Below are 25669 nucleotides of genomic sequence, written 5' to 3' on the forward strand. Positions count from 1 at the left end.
GTCCCAACCGTTTGATTTATTTTATCTGCAGATTAATCGGTAACAAAAAAGCTTGAATTTTTGGGATCTTTGATGGAGAAGTTCGTGTAATATTTCTTAAATTCTACTGTTCTCCTTATATTTACATACTTGAGGTAGATATTATTATACGTGTTGGTTTATTAAAGAGACGAGTGATAAAATTGTAATAGTCAATGTATATTAAAATCACTTTAAATGCAAGTACAGAGATAGTGTATGCCGGTCGTAATCGTCGATCGCTCAATGCTACTGTTCAACTCTACGCTCGTTATTCGACTGTCTATGACTCGCTACAATGATTGTCCTAGAGAGCATATTCGTCTGTTTGTATCGACTGGTGGTATTATAAAAAGCTCAAATGTAACTCCAAATGTAACTAACTAACTTGACGAATACAAATAACGGCGATAATGTTTTGTCCGGAGTTTGTTTACCTTTGAACCTAGCAAACGAAAACAACGTTGGCAGTCGAAGGCACAACAATATGAGTCTCTCTCGATTCGAATCTTTCGTTGACTCATGTGCCGCTACATACTACTATATTTCGATAGATATTATTAAGGTATAGATAGTGATTAGATATTTAACTTTAATATTCAGTATATTGAAATTTTACTAATATTTATATATTTCACTGTTCGTAAATAATACAAAAAAGCTATCTCTGAAGAATATATGAGAAGATCAGTAGGGTTAAAAGAAGCTACAGTGATTTTGTTTCTTTATATCAGCTTATGATACTCATAAGGCAAGGGGAATACTTATGAAAGAAGAAAACGAGATTTTTTTACGATCCTTACAAGTACGTAATATAGAAGACGCGAAATGGTTGAAGGCGTCCTTTAAATCAATTATACGATCGAATATTAAAATGTCATGAGGTTTGGATTAAATATTGTTCGATCGTTCACGAACGTTGTTATATCGGTAAAATGTAATCCACGCAGGATTTCAGAGGGATCTGGCTGATGGAAAAGGGACGTCGAGAAGACATAACACTGTTTCAGCTACGTAAAAATAAGCCATTACAAACACGTGTCCTTGTCGATTAGCATAATGGTCGGACTTTTTGTACTTGCAACGATCCTCTTGCAAAAAATGTTAATACAGCGCGCTGTCGCGAACAGATTTAGAACTAGGGACCCAGATGCTGTGCATGTGCTTACCGGAAGTCATTACACTTCTTCAGGGTGCCGTTCAAGAAGATCCACCTCTCTGCTCTGACAAACTTGGTTATCCAGAGTGAATCGATAAATTTATAGACCACTTCGTTTCTTTATCGTCGCGTTCCCCGCAGGATAAGAGAACTTATCGTACTCGTGTTAAAATAATATCGTCTTGAATTCTGTAACTCCTAATTTTTAATCTATTTGAAGATATTATAACATAACAAGTATTCAATGATTCTTGTTTAATTTATAATATGATAGTATACGTTAGACTTTACTATAGGGTGTCCAGACTGGTCCACTAACCGGGAGAGCGAGATCACCAGTGCAGTGGTGCTTGATATAATTAATACGATTTTAACTTCATATCTACAACGTAACACTCAAACTTCAAATCTCAGATTCTACACCTCGCACTTCGCAATCCAGTAACCAAATCTCACATCGTATAATTGAAATCCCAAACCGCAGGCTTTAGGTCTCAGACCATATACTTTAAGTTTTAGATACAAATCTAAGTACCCTAATTTAAAATCTTAGACCTTAAAATCCAGAACCATGTTTATTTTTCGAGTTCCTCCATTTGCGTATGATTAGTCCTGTGATTTTGTTGGAAACGTGCGCTTCTCCACGACATTCACAAGAACGAAATTTATTACGTTTACGAGTTCACATTATGGTGCCGTGTTTGCAGATGTTCCAGAAGACAATCTAATACGTAATTAACCAGGACGCGGGAATGTCGCGGCAACAAACGCAACAAAATCCGTAAAAGCAATTTCTGAAGCTGCTCGAGTCAACGGGCTGTCTGTACTAAGGGAGACGCGCAAGAACATTGTGCCGCACCTTGTACGACGGACAAAGAAGGAAGCCTCTTAACTGACACGACGGCAGAGCTAATTAAGCGCACGTAACGTTTTGCAAGGCGATTAAACCGGCAAGAGGAATTCCGTTCTTATCTCGCCAGGTTTCCTCGAGGCGGCTTCAACCACCAACCCTTGCCATCCCATTCTTCCTCACACCATCGTCGCTTCTTCGTTCGTTCGCGAAATTATATCACGAATCTCGGCGTATCGTTATTTGTTTATAATTAGCGCCCGACTGACGTCGTTCGAGGATAAAATGGAGGCCATGGAACGCGTACGAGCCCCTTCAGATTTGGCTGGTATAACGTTTAAACCGTAGAATGGCAGTGGTCTGTGTGACATCATTAACAACTTTCTGGCATTGTTTTCCGTGCGACCGACAAACTGGGCTAATTGCTTCAACTTCTGACCCGTTTCAGTTAGAACGCTGTAACTAGCTGCTTCTGCCGAGCGGAGACGATTGTCCTCGGCCGTTGCGAATACCACTCTCGCGCAGGCTTGCATAAAATTCATCCCCTCACGGCGACAAGCACCACTACGCGACCGACGCCGCTTGCAATCGTCGCGGCTTATTAACCCGACGATAATTAGCCGTAATCGCGGGACGTGAACTACCCGTTTCTCTTCGTGGCCTCCTCCTACCGGCGTGTCGTGGACTCACGCGTCAGAGGTCACTGCTTATTTCTTTGAAAGCTCGTCTGAACAGTTATACTCGCGTGACAGTGATGTTAATCGGTAGTTAGACGGATTAGAATTGGAGAAAACACAACTTTGACGATAGATAGTGATAGATACTGTCAAAGATAATATCTGCGGTGACTCATAAAGTTAATAAAACGTTTTCTCACTATGAGCATGCTTATAGTAATTTATAGTAATGACAAAAAGATTGATTAGAAGATATATAGATTAAAGATAGAAAAAGATTATAGATTAAACGACATATCGCTTTTACTTTAAAAAAGTGTAACGAAAGATAAAATCGTAACTTGATCAAATATGAGAGTTTCTCATTTTCAGGTATCTCTGTCTTTTGATGCGAAAGAGTAGGTTTGAAATTATAGAAAGTTGTCGAAAGTCTTACAGTTTCTTAGGAAAAGTTTTACATTCCCTAATAATATGAGAGAGGAATAAAGAATCATGAATTTATGAGGATTTTATTTTAGAAGAATACCAATTAAAAGATGCTATGTAAAAACGGAAGAGTCTCTAGCATCAATAAGGTAACTGTAAGAAAAATTTAAATCGAAAGTGTTCTTCATGCGAGGAGTCCATTTTTGGATTGTTCTCTATGAAAAGAAAGAAAGTTAATCTCTTTATAATCGGACAAAGTAGTAGCGAAAGCATTTATAAAAGTCGGATAATTAAGCAAATGAAAAATTTCCTCAGTTACTTGTTCGTTTTCAGTAACAAAGCAAGTTCGATTAGCTTCGTGACGTTGATCGTTTCATCAAGTTACGCCGCAGTTTTTACAAAGTATAATTAAGAACAATTGATTCGCTATCGTTCACAAAACTTCTTGTTTACATCGTTCGCCAATTTGCAGATCTATAAGAAATATTGTGTAAAATTGTCTCGGTGCAAGGAAAAAGAATAATACTGCAAATCAACCGTTGTCAGTCGCGCCAATTATTTGTTCGTGAAAGTTGCTTAAGTATCTGTTCCTTGTTCTTTCAAACATAATTCACGTATTTTACAAAAGACAATCGCCAAGAAATGAAAGAGCAAACAGCGACAAAAAAGAACACTGGTTCTTGTCCTTTAAATCGGATCAATTGTTAACGAGCTACCTTGAAGAAAGATTTTTTAAGTCGAGTCTTTTCTTTTACTTATAAATAAGACTAAGAAGAAGAAGGATTTTAAGAACTTGCATACAGGAGTATTTCGTTTTCTGACTCCATTTCGTTTCGTTATATTGTCTTTCCTGAAACCGAAAAAAAGATTCTTTAAAGGCAGTCTAGTTTATCTTAAGAAAACAATTGTGCAGTAAAACTGGTAAGAGAATATTTATATCAGATTTAAAATTATATCAGAAAAATATTCATATTTAAATTTCTGTAATTATACTTTGAGATTCTAACGAATATTTCGTACTATTTATTGCGTTATTCTTTCAATTTCTTACTTTTTTTTTATTTAATTATGAAGTTCAATTTCTTAACACATTTTACAATTAGACTCTTATAAATATTAGACTTGTATATATTATATATTAGACTCAGATTATTGTAACCGTTCTTAGATACCATATTTATTATAAAATCTGTCGTGTAATATTTTGCTAACAAAATATTTTATAAATTAAATTCATCAGTTTTCACTCTTTCATTATACTTTCATGCGCGTTATGCAAAATTTTTCGCTCTAACGATATTTACTTTACAGTAGATTTACGTATATCGACCAAACGAGTTCTTTCTATGAATTTGCATATAGAAACGGTAGAGAATGTTAATGCATACGCGTTCATCACATGGTTGAATTTACAAATCCATGGATTAGTTTCACGATCGCGATGTAACGATGCAGCCGCATATACGATACGTTCTCCTATTTCATCGGAGGAAATATGGTATTTCAGAGATGCGTTTTTCACCATAATAACAAATTTCATCGTTAAGCACCGTTTTCATTTGAACTGAAAATTATGATTGCCCAACCCTTCGGTATTTATGCAAAGAGCAAATCAGATGGCACTCGACTGTTTGAAATCGCCGCGACTTTTTGCTACGCACCGCCCTTTTTCCACCTGCATATAAACGATAATCGATAGAAGAATAATTAACGAACAAAGTAGCCGAACGTTTTTCATTTGCAGTAATTTTAGATTTTGTCGAGTTATCGTTACAAGATACGTCGGGGAAATTCAATTTTATACCTATTTCCCTTTCTGATTTTAATTATACGCAATATCCTCGTTTACCTGTCTCGAATGCAATTTTTAATGGCTTCCATCTCCACGTTTTAATACTTGTCGACGTATTTGTACTAAAATACATACGTACAATCAGCAAAATTTCAGAATATATACAAATATTTTTATGAAATGAAATTGAAATACCCACGCTATCAAGTTCAGCTAAACATATCGTTTATTAAGATTTAAATATTTAATGCTCAGTAAATGCTTTCTATCGATGATATATTTGACGTTTATAAAAAGTAAGCGAGGAATACTTTTCAATAATCATTGCTTTCCCGTAACGATATCTTTCCTACTCGATCTAAATTCTAAAACTTTACAAAGTTTGCTGGCTGGTACTTTAAATGAATCTACTGCTCGATCTTTATTTTGCAACGATGCAAGAAATGAAAAAACGGAAACAGAGAAGAAACTAAAGAAAAGAACGATCACGAAAGTTTTATCCCAAAGTGGAACAGTATTCCCGTGGCCTGACCGCAAAGGATACCGCGTTTAAGTTAATTTGGCATAGTTTATGTTACAGGTCCAGAAAGAAGTGAAATTTTACAATGCCCATCGTAAGTTGTTTGTCTGGTGGAAAAGTCTCGGCTATTTTTATTCAAGAGATGTACCACTGCTTCTTCTGAGGTTTCTTAATTAGCATGTTTAAGTTACTCCTCGGTAAAATTTATGTTCAACGTCGAAGCACAACGAAATATCAAGTACGTCGTATGGAAAAATGAAACTCGCGAACGAATTTCATTAGCAACAGCAAATTTGTAGCTACTGCTCCTGTCTTGTGCAAATCTACTGTCGGCATTGAAATTTTTATTTTATAATCCTTGAATTTTATTTTATAAAATATCTCAGAAGCATAAAATTGGAATAAGATGATTCTCTTAAATCTTGCAAGAGTAAATTGTTATATATACTTTATATTCTTACATACGTATAAATTTTTCATATCTACCTGGAATTATTTTTATACATTCTATAACTCCGATATAAAAAATGAAAGCAAACATTCTAAATTCATATTCAGCTAAAGAACCATAATTTTCATTAGGTATCTCTTATTAAAATATCTTATTCTTTATTCTAATGTTGATACTGTTTAATATCGTTCTATCCAATCGATGGATATCGGTAAAAACTAATCGTCTATTTAATTTTCTGCCGCGATACACGGTGGCTTTGACGTTCCACACTGTGATTGTCAAATACTCCTAACAATATAACATTATTACTAGACAACAAATGTGTATGCAATTTTAAATTTTTACAAACATAAATATAAAAATAAATTCTACAAGTCATAAGACAAAGTACCAACACTCTTATTAAAAAGGCATTTCTTGGTAGCACCCATCGAATGGGAGCCGTATTAAATTTTAAATCACCGCGCACTGGAAAAAACTTCGCATCGACCACCAAAAAAGGATTATGAAAAATATCATGGAAAAAGGAATAAAGAGAAGACGAGAGAGAAGTGCAAAATTATTCAGTGGAAAGCGCGCAGAGGACGCGCGACAGAGTCCCGCTGAGAGTGTATCCGCGTGGCACGTAAACGGTGAGAGGACGTGAACGCCGCGGGCACCTCATTTACGCACATTTTGCATCCACTCAAGTTTCGTTTGAGCGTTGGAGATTACATAGAATATTATTTCGTCGGTGAAGTGGCTGGCACGTCGCGTGCGAGATGGTGAGGTGTGCGTGGGACGCCCTACGCTCTGGGTCGACTTTAGCCCGCTTTGATACACATGGCGGTCGAGAGTAGACCAGAGAGCACTTCGTTCGACGGTTTGAGCCTCGATCTATACAAACACTAGCGTTTCATGTACCATCGTGTCGATTCGGTGTACAATATTCTACCTGCGAACACTATCCACGAATTTGCAATACGTTTGACAAGTATACCTTTCAGAGCAGAAGAGAAGGAAGAGAAAATGCTGCCATTACAATATCAATCTACTTTGTCGTCTTTTGTCTTTCCTCTTTTCTATTTCTTGGACCATACGTATTTTCTTTCCTCTTGTGCACTTTAAATGTACTTTCATGATGTGTTTTGGATTTTTACAATCATATTTATGGTTGTCCTTTGATACTGATTCTTGTAATTTCTATCATTGCATTGTTTTTTCTGTAGGTAGATGTTCTGTATTTTTTCGTTTTGTCGTAGAGACAATCTCGTAATATGCGCGTTTATTCAAACGATATGGGTGAAGGTGGAAAGAATTTCTTGGTACTTTATATATTTCCACGTCTGTTTTTTAAATGTTTTTACATCTATGATATGTGTACATTTTCTTTATCTTTATTTGGTCTATTTTTACTGTTAATTATCCGTTCTTCTGCCATCTGTTTTTAAAGATGTAACTTTTTACTTCTTTATCGTATTACTGCAGTTCACTCGCAAACAATAATGTAACTCTATATAAATTCATAAGCTCTCCAAGCACTTTCTTGCTTCCTTTTTTTGCTGATTCTCTTTTTTTTCGTTTCTTTAATCTCGCCTTATATAAGTACCTTACCTTGTATCTCCGTTCCTTTTTCTTCCACCTTATCTTCTATCCACCTTCCTTCTAGTTATGATTTTTCTCGCATACTCTTCCGTTGCCTCCTCTTTTTAACGTTTTCTCCTTAGCTGTATGTCTCGCGAATTTAATTAACTCAGTCTGAGCTTCATTGAGCCGCGTTAAGTCACATCCTTCGCGTAATCTTTGTATTATACCATTCAAAACGTATTTCTCTGTCGTGCTTGCATGGCGATAAACCTCATGGAACAAGACTTGTACAAGAAAGTTACGCTTCCGAGAAGTGTCTCGCTGTTTCTGGGACGAAATGTCCCACGCTGCTTTTATCCAACGAGCTAAGTGCCTCGAAAAGGAAAGAATATCAGCAAGTGATGTACCTGGTGCACGTTTGCAAACTTCACATGTTGTTTATGCTTGCCTCTTCTAAACAACTTACCAAAGTTTGTATTCCATCCTACATGCGCACTACATCCACCGTAATCTCGTCATAAAATATTAATTTCTTTAAAGCATTTGATAATACGCGGAGCGTCGTAAGTAACATTTTTGGGCTAATATTTTTTTTTCTTAATATTTCAATTAGATGTCTAAACTTCCAGCAGGATTAAATTCTGGCAAATCAGATTATAGAAAATTAGAGATTTAGATCAGAAATAGCTTTGTTTGGAAATAGGAAGTTAATTGTATTTAAGTAAACGAGTTTCTAGAGAGTTTGAAGGAAACTTTGAGCTTTATTTGACTATATATCATCGCGTGTTAGTGTGTGCAATTATTGGGATTAGTTTAATCTGAGTCTGTCATAACGAAGTCAGAACTTTGTTTGGCGAATATATTCGCGTTAGAAAGCAAAATATTAGTGAAGTTGCGACTTTTCAACGAGATAAAGCGAAATAACTTTCGTCAAACATCAAGATCCTTATTATTTCTATATCACTAAGCTAAGAATGTCTCAGAGAATTAAGTTGAACTTGTATAGTCAGACAACATATTAAAACCATAATATATTAATCATAGAAAACTTTTTTCTATATATTATATACGTTGTAATATAAAATATATAGAAATTTCATCAAATAATGAGACACGGTCATCGTGATTACACTGATTAAATTTAAAACCAATATGCAAATGCGTATAGAAGTTACAAGAAATTTACTGTAGACATATATTTAATAAAATAAATTAACAGCTGTCTGTTAAAGTGTAATAAATATGTAATAAGTGTTAAAGATGACTTTACTGAATATTGAGACGAATATGACAATTAGGCCTCGTTGCAGTGTCAATGAAAATTCAAAATGATTCATACAACATACATAATATATTTGTAAAATATTTCTAATAGATCGTCCGAAAAGTTCCTTTCGTTTTATAAGGAAATAATGGATGCACAACATTTTCCATTTTATATTATTTTATCGAATTACGTATCATCCATTTTGTTCTATCAAGATAAAGATTACAACGTTCGACAAATTAGGTTTCATGTTTGTATAAAGATGCATTGTTGTAAAAGACGCGCCTGTAAAAGAAAGAAACTTTTCGGATCTCCTAATATAAAGATTTAAATACGTTTGCATAGCCACTGTATATAAATATTAGCAGCGAGCGTTTTAAAGAGCAGTTAACTTGGACGAGAATTTACAAGTTTGAAAATCGTGATTAGTGGACAATATTCTGCGTCTGATGGTCGGTTATTATTCGGTGAGATCAAGCAGGTCGCGACAGTAAAAATTTCCAATTTAAATTCACGCCGACGCGTTTAAAAATTATTAAGACAGCGAGGATGTCTGCGCCGACAGGTAGTTTGCATTCGTGGCCGACTATAAAGATTTCACGTAGCTTCAACGAGTCGGTAATAGAGTCCGTAAGCAAGTCTCGCCAGGTACTTGAAAGTTTTTCCTTCTCCTCTCAAAGGTGGAGGTGAAAGTTCCTCAAATCCAGAGCATCCTCAAGTCTCAGGAGTACAGCCGTAACATGTTGCAGACGCATCAACCAAAAAGTGAAAAGAAAGAAACTATGAATACCTTCGGACGAGTAAAACGGTGTATGATTGAGGGACAACCACGTAACTTGAAAATATTCCCTTATGTATTAACATAAACATCTCAATGGCATAAACATTAATAATACGAGGCTTTTAATTGTAAATACAAAATGTTTAAATTTCTAATTGAATACATGTATCTTTACATAGACTGTCTGAATGAAATTTAATGAAATGGCTTTTGAAATTTAGTATGAATATTCGATTATTAATATATTATTCATCATTCGCAAGTTTTTTATTACTCCTATACTATAATATATTCTATATGATACAGTTAAGTACCTGAACCTTTCTTGAATAAAGTTGACTTCAATAAAAGAAGAATCATATAGGTGTCGCACAATATACTAATTTGAAAAAGAAGAAAACAGAAATTGGCTAAGCGCTGAAACGTACTGTACGTTGAACGCTATGTTCTTAAAGAAACCGTAGAAAGGATTTCAACTGGGTGAAACTCGCGCGATCAAGCAATATTATCGTTGCTTAAATATAGTGAATCGTTTAACGAGTTCTCTTGCTCCAGGAATCTTTTCCTGGGTTTCGCGAGAACTTCGTTTAAACTCCTTCAATTATCTCAGAGTTGTTTACATTTCGCTAAACATTATCCAGGTCAGAGGCTCCTCGGAATAACGCTATAATAACGCGGTCCAAGAAGCTCATTTTTCACAATCCGACGGACTGGGTTAGCTCGGTCACGTTGGTTCGCACCAACGTGTTTGTAAAACTAATTGAAAAATTCCTTTGCACCCTGTCAGGAACGAAAATAAAAGCTCTGGCCGTGATAAACGAGAAAGAAGGAACCCGTGGACGACCGGCCAGGGAAAAAAATGTTCATCGGGCTTAAACCGACTTCGGTTCCCAACCAGGAATTAGTCAACGTTTTTCAAGTTTTGATGGACAACGACGATGGAATGCGCGAGGGTTTTCCTGTGTTTCAAATTTCCAACCTCCTCGAGGACCCTCTTCGCGTCGAATGGGAGCACGAGTTCGAATCTGTCAAAGAGAAGAGCATTAATGTTTCGTCCCTTCAACGCTTAATTTCGTAGCCGCGTCACGTTCGTTGTTGGCTCCGTAAGTGTCACCATCGATAACGAAACAGGACCGATCGTCGTTGTGTATATCCGTGGTTTTATTGGCTTTCGACGAGGGATCAACGAGAAATTGAAAGTGAAATGAAAAGCCACGGTTGAGTATCGTTGGCTACAGGTCGTAAATTCGCTTGACATTTGCAGTGGTTGATATGAAGGATAGTGATTGGTTACTTTTGTGACAAATTAATGGAACGAAGTCATGTTGGTGTAAGGCGCAAGTTATATAGAACTTCTATACAATGTTGGTTATTACGTAGCAGAAAATGTTACGCAGCGTAACAGAAAATGGAATTATATAGTTTTCAATTGTGTTGGATACAATAACGAGTTTTACAACGTGTGGATTGGTTGCTGCGATTTTTGAGTGGATTATTGAAAAGAGGATTTTGTTATTGTAGTTGAAAGCGCACGATACGATCATTTATTTATTTCATTTCGAAGATTTAGGATTCAGAATTTCTGTTAGATGAATTTTCGATATTGGCGCTTGAAGAAAGAATATAATTCGTCATCTACAGTAATATCTGAAAGATTAATTCCGTTCAAATACGAATAAATTAATTTTCGAACGTGCTACTGAACATTTTTTTCTATTACTATTACAATATGCATTTTTCGTGAAAGAGAAAGTAAGAGAAAAAGTAAATAATCGATAATAAATAATGAAATTAAAAATATCAGCTAACATTGTAAATAAATAAATTTCCCCATCCCCTTTACGACACGTAGAACGTTTGAAAATTTATTTCAAACGCTTAACATGTAATTCCAAATGAAATCTACCGTAATTATACCGCACGTATCTACGATGTGCTCCTTTAAATTGGTGGAAATGATCTCTCGCGGTATGTAATGGAACTGGGTGTATTCCGTCTCGAATAAATAACGCGCTGTCTAAAGGTAGAAACCACAACGAGGGAATTACGAAAAACGGAAATGAATGGTAAAGCAAGCGGGCAGACTTGAAGGAAGCGAAAGATCGATGAGATCTCTCCAAAGGGAGAAGCACAGTTACCCAACTCTCGTATCTCAAGTGGATGCCTTTTCTGAAAGACTCGCTGGAATATATTGCGAGTTCTGGATGCTCGTTATACATCCCGGTGAAATTAGAAGAAAGAGATAGCCTTGGATTTAAAGAATATTTCTTTCGCATATATAACTTGACCAAGATTCATTGTACAACGAAAGGAAAACGAGGCACCTGAGTAAGATACTACATAAAAATTCAGATTTTAAATGTAAATAATACAATAAGAATTTAATTGTATAATAAACCAATTGATTAATTGTTGTTTTAATTTCTATCGCTGTTATATTTATTAAGATGCGACGAAAATATTTAAGTAGAACAATTGTTAATACGTTTTATGGAAAAGACTAATTCAATTAACCTATCCTTCTTTTAATCATCTCACAGAATTTATCGTAATTAAAGCTATGAAAATTCCTTTCAACTACTGGTATCGACTCATAGTTCTTCCCGATATTTCACCAGATATTTAAATCTGACAAAGTAATGGATACTTCATTTAATGGAATATTAGTGAAAGATGTTCTGCCTTTCACATCACGTGCAAATGGCATTGAGAAAATGCTTTAAGTGTTTTATCGTGAAGACGAAAATACGACATTACGATTTCCAATATCCATATCTCGACAACGTAATAAATCATGTCACACGCGTCGTAAAAACATCTCTAGTCTTCAAACATCTCTTCCAAAAGTGAATTAGACGACTGAAAGTTTCGAATTGGCTAACGATAAATATATTATTAAAAAGATACAAACGACCACCTATGAGTATTATATATACGTGGTTTCAACCTCAAGTTAAGGTTCAGAAGAAAATTACCGTTTAATCACGAGAAAGAGGCATCTAGCCCACTAATTACGACAAAAACGTGAATGTTTCACGGAGCCATCGGCGCGAACCGTCTGAAGAAGCGTATGCGAATAATTTTCACGAAATTCCCGCCGGTGCTGGTATCGCATTAACCATGCTGTTACCGTTTAACGATACTGCCAAAGTAATAGGATCCCACTCAAAATCCGTTCTTTCACCAAGGCATTGCACACGTTACACGTCAAGCTACTCTCGCGATCGTTTTACAAGCGCCGCCAGGAATTTCGCGAAAGGACTCCATCTCGCTCCGGGATTAACCGGTGCACATTCTAAAAGTAAATGTGACGATGGCAGGTCGTTCATTGATTTTGTTTTAAGCATCTCGGAAATTCCGTGAATTTTCCCCGCTCGATTTACCAATCGTTTAGTAAGGAACAATGTTGCGACGATGGTCGTATTACGAAACAAAGTTGAATAAATTTATTTTATTGATTGACATGCTATTCGAATTAATGTTACGTAGTGCCTAATTCGTAATTAAGTTTATGGTAACTCGTGGAAATTTTGTGGATTTTTAAAGATATGAATAAACTGCGGATTTTCATGCGTTTACGTGAAATTTAAATGTGCGACAATGAATAAGATATATATACATGTAATATTGTGACGCTCAAGTATAAAACCGATGAACATAGAACCCGGTATTACACCGAGAGTAAACATTGACTAGATATTTTTTTGGTCGACGAAACGACGCCTGCGGCATTATTCTTTTATTTACGCTGGTATTTATGAGAATGATTTAAGTCAGGGAATTAAAGTCAATGAATTTATCAATTATTTTGTGTTTGCATACATTTACATTACAATAATGTAAGACCAGTTTTGTAAGGTAGTAAAAATTTACTCGCTTGATATGACGTTAAACAGAATGCAATTTATATATTAAACGCAAAACGTTAAATATGTCGAAACAAAAAATGTATGACTAGACCATTTTCATGATACCAGCATATTTCGGACCTTACCGCATGGTTGGATTTATCGATCTTCAAAAGTTCTGGATGCTTCTACCGTGAGACCGAAAAGCCTCATCTCCAATGAACCAACATCGAGCAACTTTTTATCGCAGCTTGTTTGTTACTGCATATTCAAAAACATTTCCAATAAACAATTTACATTATAAAATATTTCCATACTGAAACAACATTCGACAATAGGCGGTGATTGTCTCAAGGAACAGAAACAGCAACAAAAATTTACTCGATACGACTTCAACAAAGATGAGACTAAAGAGTAACCTAACGAACGACACACTGTAGAACGATACCTAAGCGCGAAATGGGAAAAATTATTTTTTCCTATAGAAAATAATGTAGCTTACCTTGTCTGTATCCTCCGTTATCGACATGATTCTCCAAAGATCCTCATCAGGCATTGCTTTCTGACACAAACTCACATACAAAATGGCGCACACGAAACCGAGATGCATAAAGAATCACGTATAAGTACGTAGATCGTAGAAACTTTGTACGATGGGTAAAGCCGATAAACTATGCAATATATCTATACAACAACACTTCGTTCACAGCATCAAAACAAAGAGGTTAATTGATGTCGCGAAGCACGCGTATTACGTTTAACTGAAATAAGAAGCGAGTCCCCCCCGTCTGCTACGTGTGAGGAAATCTCCCACCCCTCGTCGTATCCCTCCAACTGCCGTTCTATCGATTATCGATATCTAATCGCGAACTCCGTCGAATGTGAGATCGATGCTCTCGTAAAATCCAACGCGCATCTGAGCCGCGCAGCCAGCCTTTCGGCGGTTTCAATCAAATTCCTGTAGTTACGATACTTTCCTTTTCTGTCATAATGTCAGAATATACGAAAATATACAAAATATTCGAAGTAAATTACTCATTATAATATCTAAATCGAGAGGCAAATTACTTTTTATATAATAATGTCAAATAGTAATAATGAAAAAATAGTAATAAAGGGTGTTTAATTTCGAATGCATGAATGACAATGAAAGAAATGTGTATATTTTTTTACAATATTTAATAATGAGTTAAATTTTTAATTAGAACGTCAAAAAATTACGAAACATTATAAATTAATATCCATTTCGAATATATTATTATAAGTATTAATAGCATTGAATAATACAGAATAGAAAGCGTTCAATTTTTCTCCAACGAACACTTTTTAAACATATAAGTTTTATATCAATGGTTTTATTACAAAGCATGATTTTATCATTATTTTTTATTGTATCGTATAGCTCGGGGATAATTTTCATAACATTGGATATTCGCAAAGCGTCTACATATATATCTGTGAAATTTTGTTCCAACGTAAAATTTAATTTAACATTAAAGGGAACTTTGACTTCAATAAATTGTTTAAACATAAAAATAGGACAAAAGATATGGAATATCTTTTCTATATTAAATATGGATACCTTTTTTACGATATATATGAGATTTAATGAAAGAAACTTAAAGAATTGAATCGACAAGTTGCTTTATGTAATAACGCTTGAGACATGATCAAACAGCGCAGTGTTCCGGCAAAGCCACTTCAAAGGGTTTCCCTACAATTCTATTGAGTTTGAAGCGTTAAAGCAAAAACTTTTCAATTTGTGCTCGAAATCTTGTGTTTTTAATTAAAGAGATTTGACTACGTAAAAGTCGATGGAATTTTTTTGAAAAATCTCCGATACACGTTGCTAAACTTGTATTAGGTTTTCCTTAGGTTTCCTTAGGTTTCCTTTCCATACTCCATTTAAAATTTTATTTCCTATAAGTTTATCTCCGACGTTTTTCATATATTCATATATGTTACTAAGAAGAATTTTAAATGATCATATTGCATCTTCAAGTAAGATTTAAGTAGCAGTCTTCTTACTCTCAGAGATATCCGGATTAACATAAAATTCTCAAAAATCCTCATCTAATCACCCCGACTATGCAATTACTTTAATCTGATGTTACCGTGTACATATATCTAAAGCATAGATCTGCTTCGTACAGAAATGTTTCTTTTCTTCACTCTTTCGCTTTTTTTTATCTTTTTCCTTATTAGAGCGTCGCAATATCAATAAATATATGATATTTACTACTTCTAGATTACAGATTTTTATGCATTTATTGGAAATTTAAAGATACAAAAATACACACAATATGCACAAATATACATATAAGATGTCCAAAATATAGTAGCTGTTAATGAATGTTTAAATGATTAACGAATGGAATAAATCTTTTTAGATTTTTATATATCTAGATGCTCAATCTTTACTTGTATTCATAAGGATATGAATTTGCATAAATATCAGCAGTGTAGTTACTTATATGTATATTTATATTGAAATACTATTTGCACTAAAATCAAATAAGATATTTTTAATAATTTCGTGTATATGCATTGTGCTAGCCGTGTTATTGATGGAATTGTATCAAGTACGAGAGTATATCGATGTTTAATCCGTTCGTGTCAGGAAATTCAAAGTAAGTGACTTTACAGGACCTACTTCTGCAGCAGCACCGAAACCAATTATCCTTCTGCATTTGGGCTTTGAGCTTTGGCAAGGATATACGGCAGGGCCTCTCGAATCACCTTGTCAATCATTTGCCAATTAATCTTGGGAAATTATTGCTTGGATTGATTCACCTACCTAACGCACCTGACAACTAGATCAAGTGTGCAAAGTGCACTTGCGTCTGACTTCGAGTAGACCGGAGACTGACTCATTGATTTCTCGAAACGGAACGGCGACATGCACTTGGTAGCACGTACCAATTTCGTGCAATATCTGCACGTGAGCTGACATATAGATTTTCCAACATTTTGTACGCTTTCGTTGAGATAGTTACTATAAAATCGTTGAAAGCTTTACATATTCTATTTCTTTAGAATATTTCATAAATTTTACAATAAATATTATATTTATATTAATCATCGTCTTTGTTACTCATCAAAATTAAGAAATTAATACCTCAGATGCTTTGTAACTATTTAATAACATAGGAATGAAATGTATTTTATTGATTAATAAAGGTTTAGAACCAGAAATTAAATTCTAAATAGGTTAATATCATTAATATTATGTATAAATAGAAGGAAATCTGAAATTCTATATGGAATATAATAAATTTGACTATGTGCCACTTTGTTCTATAGTTAAAATAGGAAAAATTTATCACAAAGATAGCTGACTTCCTTCCAAACAAGTCCCTTGAATAGCCACATAAAACTAACTATTAATCTTCTCTCACTAGATACTGTTCAATTGTATAGGTCTGACAAAGCAGCATCCTATTCTACTCGTCTCACCAGACACGATTCTATTCTACTTGTTCGATCAAAATACTTTCCAATCCCGTCTCCCTGACCATGCACTCTTTTGTACTTCCGCATTACATTATTTCCATTACACTGGATAAAATTCAAGCTGAAATTAAAATTTAAAATTAATCGTATTTCCAAGCGCGAAATATAATAGTACTATCGTAAAACAAAATATTACGTTGTTGCCCAGTAATACAATAACATGGTTCAACTAATTATAGAATCCATGTTTATTTAATTTGCTGCCAAAATACAATGAATAAAGGATGTTCTGCATTTATGCTAATAATAAACGTTCCATGTTCTCTGTAACTATTACCATTATTAAATTAACCAGAATAAAAGGCAAAGGTTTTTGCTACGTCGGTTATTTTCATGTAAATTTATTAAAAAGACAACCAGCTAAAATATCGCTGTACGGTGACATTCTGCAGCAAATTAGATTACTACTCACTCATCAATTCCCCTTTCTTTCCAGCGGCTGCGTTATCCGAAGAATTAATAAAGGCTAGATGGAAGAGAAGAGGGTGGGCGTAAAAGAGGAAAAGAAGGAGAGAGCATTGATGAAGCGCCCGCGATAAAGAGGAAGACAGAGCATGAACAAGTACCACTCTCGATTCCGTATTTACATAAAATAATCTATAGCGTTCAGGACGTGGTGAGAAATTACATCGTGCCTTCAGCAAGCCCGAGTACTTGTGCCGAGAGGAAGTATTTATTATAGACAATCGATTTTCGAACTCTGCAAACATCGAACGTTAAGTGAAATTTAAACGCTAAAGAACAATTTGTATCTTCTTATGGAATTCTATCCTCTGGCAGGATCACGTTTCTATTGAATTATTTAATATCGATGACTGATTAAATGGAAGAATGTGTTTCTCCAGGAGAAAGATACAATGTGATGGAAATATAAAAAATAATTTGAAAAAAAGTGAAATAATTGGGAAATATAGAGTGTTCTTTAAAGTAAGTGAAAATTTATCAATATTTTTCTAAATTTATCCGGAAATAAATACATGCTCTTGTTTTGAAGTCGATTGTGTAGTACAGGATACCATATATCGTGACGTGTAGAATTTCTGTCTCTTTTATGGAGCTGTCAAATTTGCATCGAAATAGAAAATGGAAACATATATCATTTATAGAGAAACTGGGGCAAAAATTCTATTTCAGACATCCATCATTATTTTGATCTAGTTTTTACGAAATTTTGCGGAACGTTTATTTATTCTATTAATGAATACTGCATGTTCTAAAATTATTCTATCTTCAAATTGTTTGGTATAATCTGTGTTTTATACGCACGTACGATGTTCTAATTTTGCTACCGATATAGAGAAATTTTCCAAAGAACCACTACGACAAGATAAATATGTCTACCTTTCTAAAATTGACTTTTTTATAAAATTTAATAACCACTGATATACTTTGAATATTATTTTTACAATTTTCTTCTGTTGTTATTAAATTCAATTACTATTTCATCTGAATATTTTATCTTTAGAAATAAAAGAGGAGAGCAGCTAGATCCTAAAAGAACATATGCAATATAAAGTCAATTTCTTACTTTCAAATGGGAATCTCTTTCATTTATTTTTCAACAGAAGATTTATGAAACTGTACAGTCAAATCACCTAACTTAAATTAAGATTGCAATATCGTCCACTAAATTTCTCGAAAACGAGTTGAAATGCATCGTCTACCCGATCGAACCGCTTTGAACGGCTCTTTGAAAAAGATAGCCTGGCTGCTACATTATCCTTCTCCACTTTCACATCGTTTCACATGCGTTAGGTAGAAAATTCCTTTGTATTAAAATAAAAATCCGAAACAAAGAGATTCCTCATATAATGAAGCTATCGGATTAGTTTTTCACTATCTTCTTTTTTCAGTTCGATTAAAAAAGGTGAAAAACGAATTGATTAACGTTCGTTCAGCGAAAGCTCGGTCATAATTATAACATTTAACAATAAAATTCACTTAGAAATTAAAACTGCTTAATGTAATGATAATACGCAAGAGTAGCTTAGGGAGTAATAAACATAAAATATGCATATAGTACGAAGTACATTTTATGTCAAAATTGTCCCAGTCCCCAAGAGTTAATTCGCGCTCTATTTTCGGCGAAAAAAAGCATCTCAGATTTATTTGACTCGAAATCCTCGCAATAGTCGTTAACCACGTAGAACCTGAACTATCTGAGATCGTTAGAATCGCTCCAAAGCCTTGGTCATTTCGTCAAACGGCTAACTTTGCGGCCGAGAAAGCAATTTCTTACTGCCGATCATATATCTCAAATCAGTTTTACGAGTGTGGTGTTCACGAAACAGGGGTTAGGGGGCTGAAAGGGGCAAGGAAAGATGTGGAAGAATGTTCAGAGTCTGTAGCATCGATGCGTTGGAAGTGGAAGTATAAGAGGAAAAACAGTATTAAGGCCGGAGGTCACGTCATTTTGTGTTATTAAATTTATATAGATGGCACAGAGCTCTGATCCCCACGACGTAGATTTGTCAGAAGGCATGGCAAAGGGGGTGGAATGGGGTTGAAGAGCGGCGACCCCGCAGGCCTTGCGGGAATTCAATATTGCACTTCCCCGTGTCCATCGTAGCGTGCTGTTCCTCCTCAACCCTCTTGGGAAACCGACGCAACCGGTAAATGTTTGTGAATCTAATGCAACCGTTCTCAGATTTGATGGTACGGAGAGAAAATGTGACGCCATTCAGCCTAGCTGACAGATGATACGTTGAAAAACGGTCGGATTACGGGACTCACCAGTGGAGAAGGACGGGAAAGAAGGGAAATCACATATTGGGGTTAATAAAGAGGAAATATGAAATAGACGATCAGCAAAGACGTGACTCTTTAGTGGGATTTTACTTTGAAGAAAAAATGAAATAATGCGTGGAAACTGTTATTAGAATAAATGATTACTTGTACTTCGTTTAGTTTTGTTTGGATCTTGAAAAGGTTAATTATTTTTTATGATGTTGGAATTGGTTTCACGTTTGCGTGCTTGCTTTTTTGGTTTATTCTTCCCTTGCATGTAATATCAAACATTCAATCGAGTATACGAAACATTACGGTGTACTTTTTGAAGTTAAATAAATTCATGTCGTCTAAGTCTTCTCTCTAGACTCGCAAATAGATAAATTTGTAATACTTTATATAATAAATGAAACAGATTCGTTAAATGTAAAATGAATATCTTGTGTCTTATATCACGTGGAAGATATCTACGACAACATATATTGGCATGAATATATACATATATTTAGAACATTTAATTGAATTTTCATTTGGATGCTAAAGAATACCGTTTAATTAATTAATTCTCGTGTTTTGATAAATTCAATTCCGTCCATTTGGGTAAGAACGCGGAATATGGAATTAATAAAATCAGGGTTTTCGAATGCATATGGTTCGTTTTTCATTTATCAAAATATAAATTTGCTTTGTGAAAACCCTATGTCCGACGGAATATATCTCGTGCTTCAAACTGAAACATCGTTTTCATTATTTCAATAACGTCAGATCTCGACTCTCAACCTGTTAACCTTTCTGACCCTTCCCGATTGGATTTTCCATTCCGTGTACACAAAAGACGGGGGAAATTCGAGTTTCCAAGAATTCGATCGGCGACGTGGCGGGGTCTGAAACAAGAGAGTGGGCGAACACGATTAGCGGAGAATCCGATCAGAGGATCAACGTCGTCCTTTTACGGCCGTGAAGGGATATCGGAACCGGCTATTTCCTTTTTTTCTTCTTTCTCTCTTTTTTTCAAAAACGAACCACCTGATATTCCAGTCGTGTACACAAGCCGTATGTTTACCTCGCAGTAATAGGCGGTAGAGCGTGCTTTGGTTTCTTAATTTTTCACTTCCCCTCTTCGATAGATCAAGTAGAAGTTGGAGTGCGCGACTCCACGAATCAGGAAAGAAAGTAAATAAAAAAGTTCGGTTAAAAGACTAAAACTTTTCTTAGTTGGCAAGAAATCAATGATTTGGAGCGGCAATTTTAAAAGAAAAAAGCTATCGAATTTCGCTATATGTTTTTTCAAAATAGAAAGAAAATAATTTATGATCTCAAACGGGACAGAGTCCCCGATAACTTTCAATCTTATCTTATAGCTTATCTATTTTAATATGCACATAATTTTGAAAGAAGGGCATTTTGTAAATCTTCCATTAAATCATAAAGATACAGTGATTACATAAAAAAGGTATTTGCCCTTGTTCTTACTTTCCAATGAAGCATCTTTTTAGTCAGATCCTACATTTCATTTTCTTAGTATCAAATTTCTGTAGTCACGTGAAGATATTACCTTAGGATACGAAATTCAATATATCATTATTTTAATATTAGATGTAATTAATTGTTATGTAAATTCTATAATAAGTAGAATGGTGTGCACATACATTTTTTAGCCACAATATTTTTATCAAATACAAGAAAGAGATGTAACAACTAGAACGACTTAAAGGATACACCATTTATAAATGATGTAGTAAATATATTCTGGAACTTTTATAAACATTTATGGTCGTTTGTATCGACATCCGGAGGATAAAGGATGAGAGTTAAGAAAAAGTCGAAGGCGAGATGGGTTAGTAAAAAGAAGGCGAAGAATAGGAAAAATAACGATAGAGCACAAGTAGAAACACGAGAGCAAACGAAGACACTCACAGCATGTGAAACAGTTGCTCAAAGCGTAGCGGAGCTCTTCTATTTTTCTTTGCCCTCCTTTCCACCCTTACTTTAATGATGAGGCTGACCCACCCTCGTTCTCTACGATCCGTGGTGCAAATGTAATCCACGTGGCATACGTGCCAGTTTTTTGTGGTACCAGATGAGAACCACCTTGTAAATGAAATGGACTACCAGCCACTGTCGATGAAACTTCACCACCACATATATTTCTCTTGCTTTAGGATATAGAAAAATTATATTTGTACATATATCTAACAAAGAAGAAAAAAGAGTTCAACCCCTTTTATACAAATCGTTCGAAATAAATTGAAAACTTTGCGTGCCTGAACAATTTCGCGTTTAATTTCATTTTTCGGGGTATTTATTTAAATTGCATTAATTCGCACACATTTTTCATATATTTAATGAAACAATTTTCCAATGTTTCCTCGTTGAATTATGTTGGAAAATATGCCTGGAACGTTTTCGTATATTAAGTGAGTAATTTTATTTGCTTTTACGATAATTGGTTTTTTAACAACTTCACATTGTTGCGTTCCACCCTTGAATGCTTGCATGCATGTATGTAACGTAGGAACATAGATAAAATATAAATTTTTACCTCCGACTGTGAAGGGTTAATATTTACTCGATTAATGCGAAACTATAGATACTTAGATATTTAAAAGATACTATAGATATTTAAATTTATATTGTTCGAGCCAGCTAATTTATAAGCTATGATATATACACTCATCTTCTTGAAGTACCTCGTCTCAATTCTACTGCATTGTCTGAATGATTTTCGATCCAATTGTATCTTACTATCGTCTTCTTTTGTTTGAAGAAAAGTGAAGTAATTGTTAATTGTATTTCGTTTCAATATTTTGTTAGTGATCTTGTGAAAACATTGAACGTCTTTTGTCGTTAGATCGAGACTACGTTCCAGACATAAAAATTAAAATTACAATTATTTCCTAAATTCATTCATTCTTTGGAGGCGTGCAAATATGAAACAAGCAACTCTCGTCTAAACAAGTTACTCGTTCGCTGTCTTCTCCGTAGTAAACACAAAAATTAAAAATTGAATTACCTAATATTTTAAAATATCTGGAACAAAATAATACTATACCCTCAGGATCGCGAAAACCATGTATAACACCTACTACCACAATATTAATCGACACTGAACTCGACCTTTCCCAAGAACTTCTGTCGTTCATCTTCGTGGACTACCATTCTCCAGAGAAAGTCCTTTAAATTCGCGTATCACAGGCGACATCTCGATACCATCTTTCATCCTGCTTCCGGCCAGTTTCGTTCATCGCTCAGTCATGAAGCTCACTTTCATTCAAAGTTAAATACTCGGCGTAGAACTTCCATTCCCGGCATGGATCCCCACCTTTAATGATTGATACCGACTCACACCCGCCTCGAATGTATAAATAACTAATTAGCTCGGTGACACGGACAAGGGGAGGGCGCTGGGGATGCATAATTTAAACGTCCATTACTGTACACGCCATAGTTCTTCCTTAATACGCATGAGGAACCGTGCACTTTAATTTGTCTCGTGGGAATTCGAGTTGTTTCCAATCTTCCTTGTGCAACCAACCAACGTCCTTGACTTAGCCTTATCTGGTAGAACTGACGTGGTTTATTAAACGTGTTGGTTGGTTTATTAAAGAGACGAATGATAAAATTGTAATAGTTAGTGTATATTAAAATCACTTTAAATGCAAGTACAGAGATAGTGTATGCCGGTTGTAATCGTCGATCGCTCAATGCCACTGTTCAACTCTACGCTCGCTATTTGACTGTCTATGACTCGCTACAATGATTGTCCTAGAGAGCATATTCGTCTGTTTGTATCGACCGGTGGTATTATAAAAAGCTCGAATGTAACTCCGGTTGACGAATACAAATAACGGCGATAATGTTTTGTCCGGAGTTTGTTTACCTTTGAACCTAGCAAACCAAAACAACGTTGGCACTCCAAGGCACAATTTGAGTCTCTCCCGATTCGAATCTTTCATTAACCGCTACAGAACCACGAGGCAAAGAAAATGTCTGATTGCGCTTCCTAATATTACAAACAATTGAACATAGAAATAATCGGAATCGAAGACATTCAAGAGATAAATTAATTCTACTGAAAGCGATTAGGTTTCTTGGATCTTTTCGATAAAAGGAAATATAAGTATTAGAAATTTCTTTTGATACATTATGAATTTCCTTTTTGTTCAGCTTTTGTTGGGAAAGGAGAGAATATAGGAATAGAAAGATTTATATTAACAGATTTTTGTCAGTGATATTATAAATGATTTTATTTCCTTATACTCTCAATTTGTATTTTAAGTGTAATTTGATATGTCTTATACAGTAAAATGAAATAATGGTGCAACACTGGAGATGATAATTGATAATCGCTTCGATCATTTTAAATCGTTTCAATATCCTAATACATACAACCATGTACAAAATATGCAGCAATATTATTAAAACTTTAATCGATCTCAATTACAACTAACAGTGACATAGCTGACATTTGTTATTGTATTTTTAATGACCTATGTTGCATAACAATTAGCTCCCTAAATTAATTGTGAAAAATAGTTTCTCATTGTCAAAAACTACATAATTCTTTATTTCTATCTCAACTAAAATATTATACTACCAAGAGAACTCAGCCAGAACAATCTAACTCTGATTTCAAGGGTTGTGATAGAAAATCAAGAAAATAATATTTATGTATAATATGTATGTATTATGTATTTGATAAATAATCATCTTGTAAGCTTGTCAATAATTTTGCCAGAAAAATCAGTTTAAGTAGTGCCACTTTTAAAATAGACGTGTGATATGTAAAAAAGGAAGTACCCAAAAAAGGATGGAAAAAGTCCTCTGGTAAAACAAAACTGGAAGTGCGATGGGTTAATTAACGAGGAGCCATTAAGGGAAGTAAAACACGAAACGAAGGGAAAGTGTGTTTTCAATAACGAAAATGAAAGCAAACGCGAAGCAGGTCGCCTTCCTTCTAGTCGAAACTTATGGACGACACCCAATATTGAGATTGCTAGCGAGCAGAATGTCGCGCGACGTGTACGTACGACCACCATAGAGGCAATGGTATCAAAACGAAAACAGAAGAATAGGGAGAGGAGGGATGAGAGGGATGAGAGAACGATCGGTCCTCTCTCTCGATCAACGTGGAAACAGGTTGACAGATTGGAAACAGGCCGAGACTTTTATGGCAGCTGTTTCCCGAGCGGTCATAAATCCTTTATCTAGATTGTTTATCGCTCAACGGGAGAGAGAATTTCTCATTTGCGTTAAAATTGTCCCCAGGAATCGCATGTAGGGTGTCGTCGTTTACGATCCTTCTCCTACGTCCATTGTTGTCGATCTTAGAAGCAATTTTAACGAAGGAATTACGATTGAATAAGAATAGTATGTGTAAATTTGCTTTTGGGATTTCGATACGTTTTGTCTTCTTCTTCTCATTTACTCTTTTTTTTATTGTTCTCTGTGTGTTTGTTACTCTATAGTTAAAATCAAACGCTGAATGCTTTATAACACTACGACTATTTCTAAAAAATTTGTTAATAAAACAACCGAAAGTAGCATTTTCTGGCGTCTATTCATGAAGTTTGTAATGATTTTTTTATGCTTTTTAAATCTTTTATATCTTCTGTATGTTATAACGCATACGTATTTATTTAATCTTTCATATTTCTTAATTGTATTTTCAGTGTGTCAAGTTTTCAATCTTTTGGTAAAAATAATTGAATTGATTTTTTAATTCAGTCATATGATCTTCAGAAATTATTACGATTTGTTGTAGAATCCTGTTAATCTTCTATATTACAAATTGAAATCAATTCAATTTATTTCGTAATAATCACAGAGAATTTTTCTTTCCAGTTTTCATTAAACACGAGTCTGTTTTATTATGACGATTTTCTTGAATTAAATAAATCAGAAATCATTGTAATAGCAAACGGAGGTGAAGGATTGTTGCGTTCAATTGAATGCGATCATACCCATATGTATTCGATGTGACTATCCATATCAGGGAAATGTTCAATTTTATGGGTCATTTCTCGAGGCTTCGTGCCGTTGAAACCGGGATAAACCGAATCTGGTGAGAA

The 25669-nt window shown here is 34.8% G+C and overlaps 1 long non-coding RNA gene across 1 annotated transcript in view; it reads right to left on the reverse strand.

Annotated features, from left to right (window-relative positions):
- The window catches only part of LOC117151776, a 121759-nt gene extending 107577 nt beyond the window's left edge, over positions 1-14182 (reverse strand). Inside the window, exon 1 of the long non-coding RNA XR_004461894.1 lies at positions 13861-14182. This is a non-coding gene — a long non-coding RNA (uncharacterized LOC117151776). The remainder of the gene's footprint in view (positions 1-13860) is intronic.
- Positions 14183-25669: the final 11487 nt, after the last annotated feature.

This window comes from Bombus impatiens, unplaced genomic scaffold (genome assembly GCF_000188095.3).
Source record: "Bombus impatiens unplaced genomic scaffold, BIMP_2.2 scf_0418, whole genome shotgun sequence".
Lineage (NCBI taxonomy): Eukaryota > Metazoa > Arthropoda > Insecta > Hymenoptera > Apidae > Bombus > Bombus impatiens.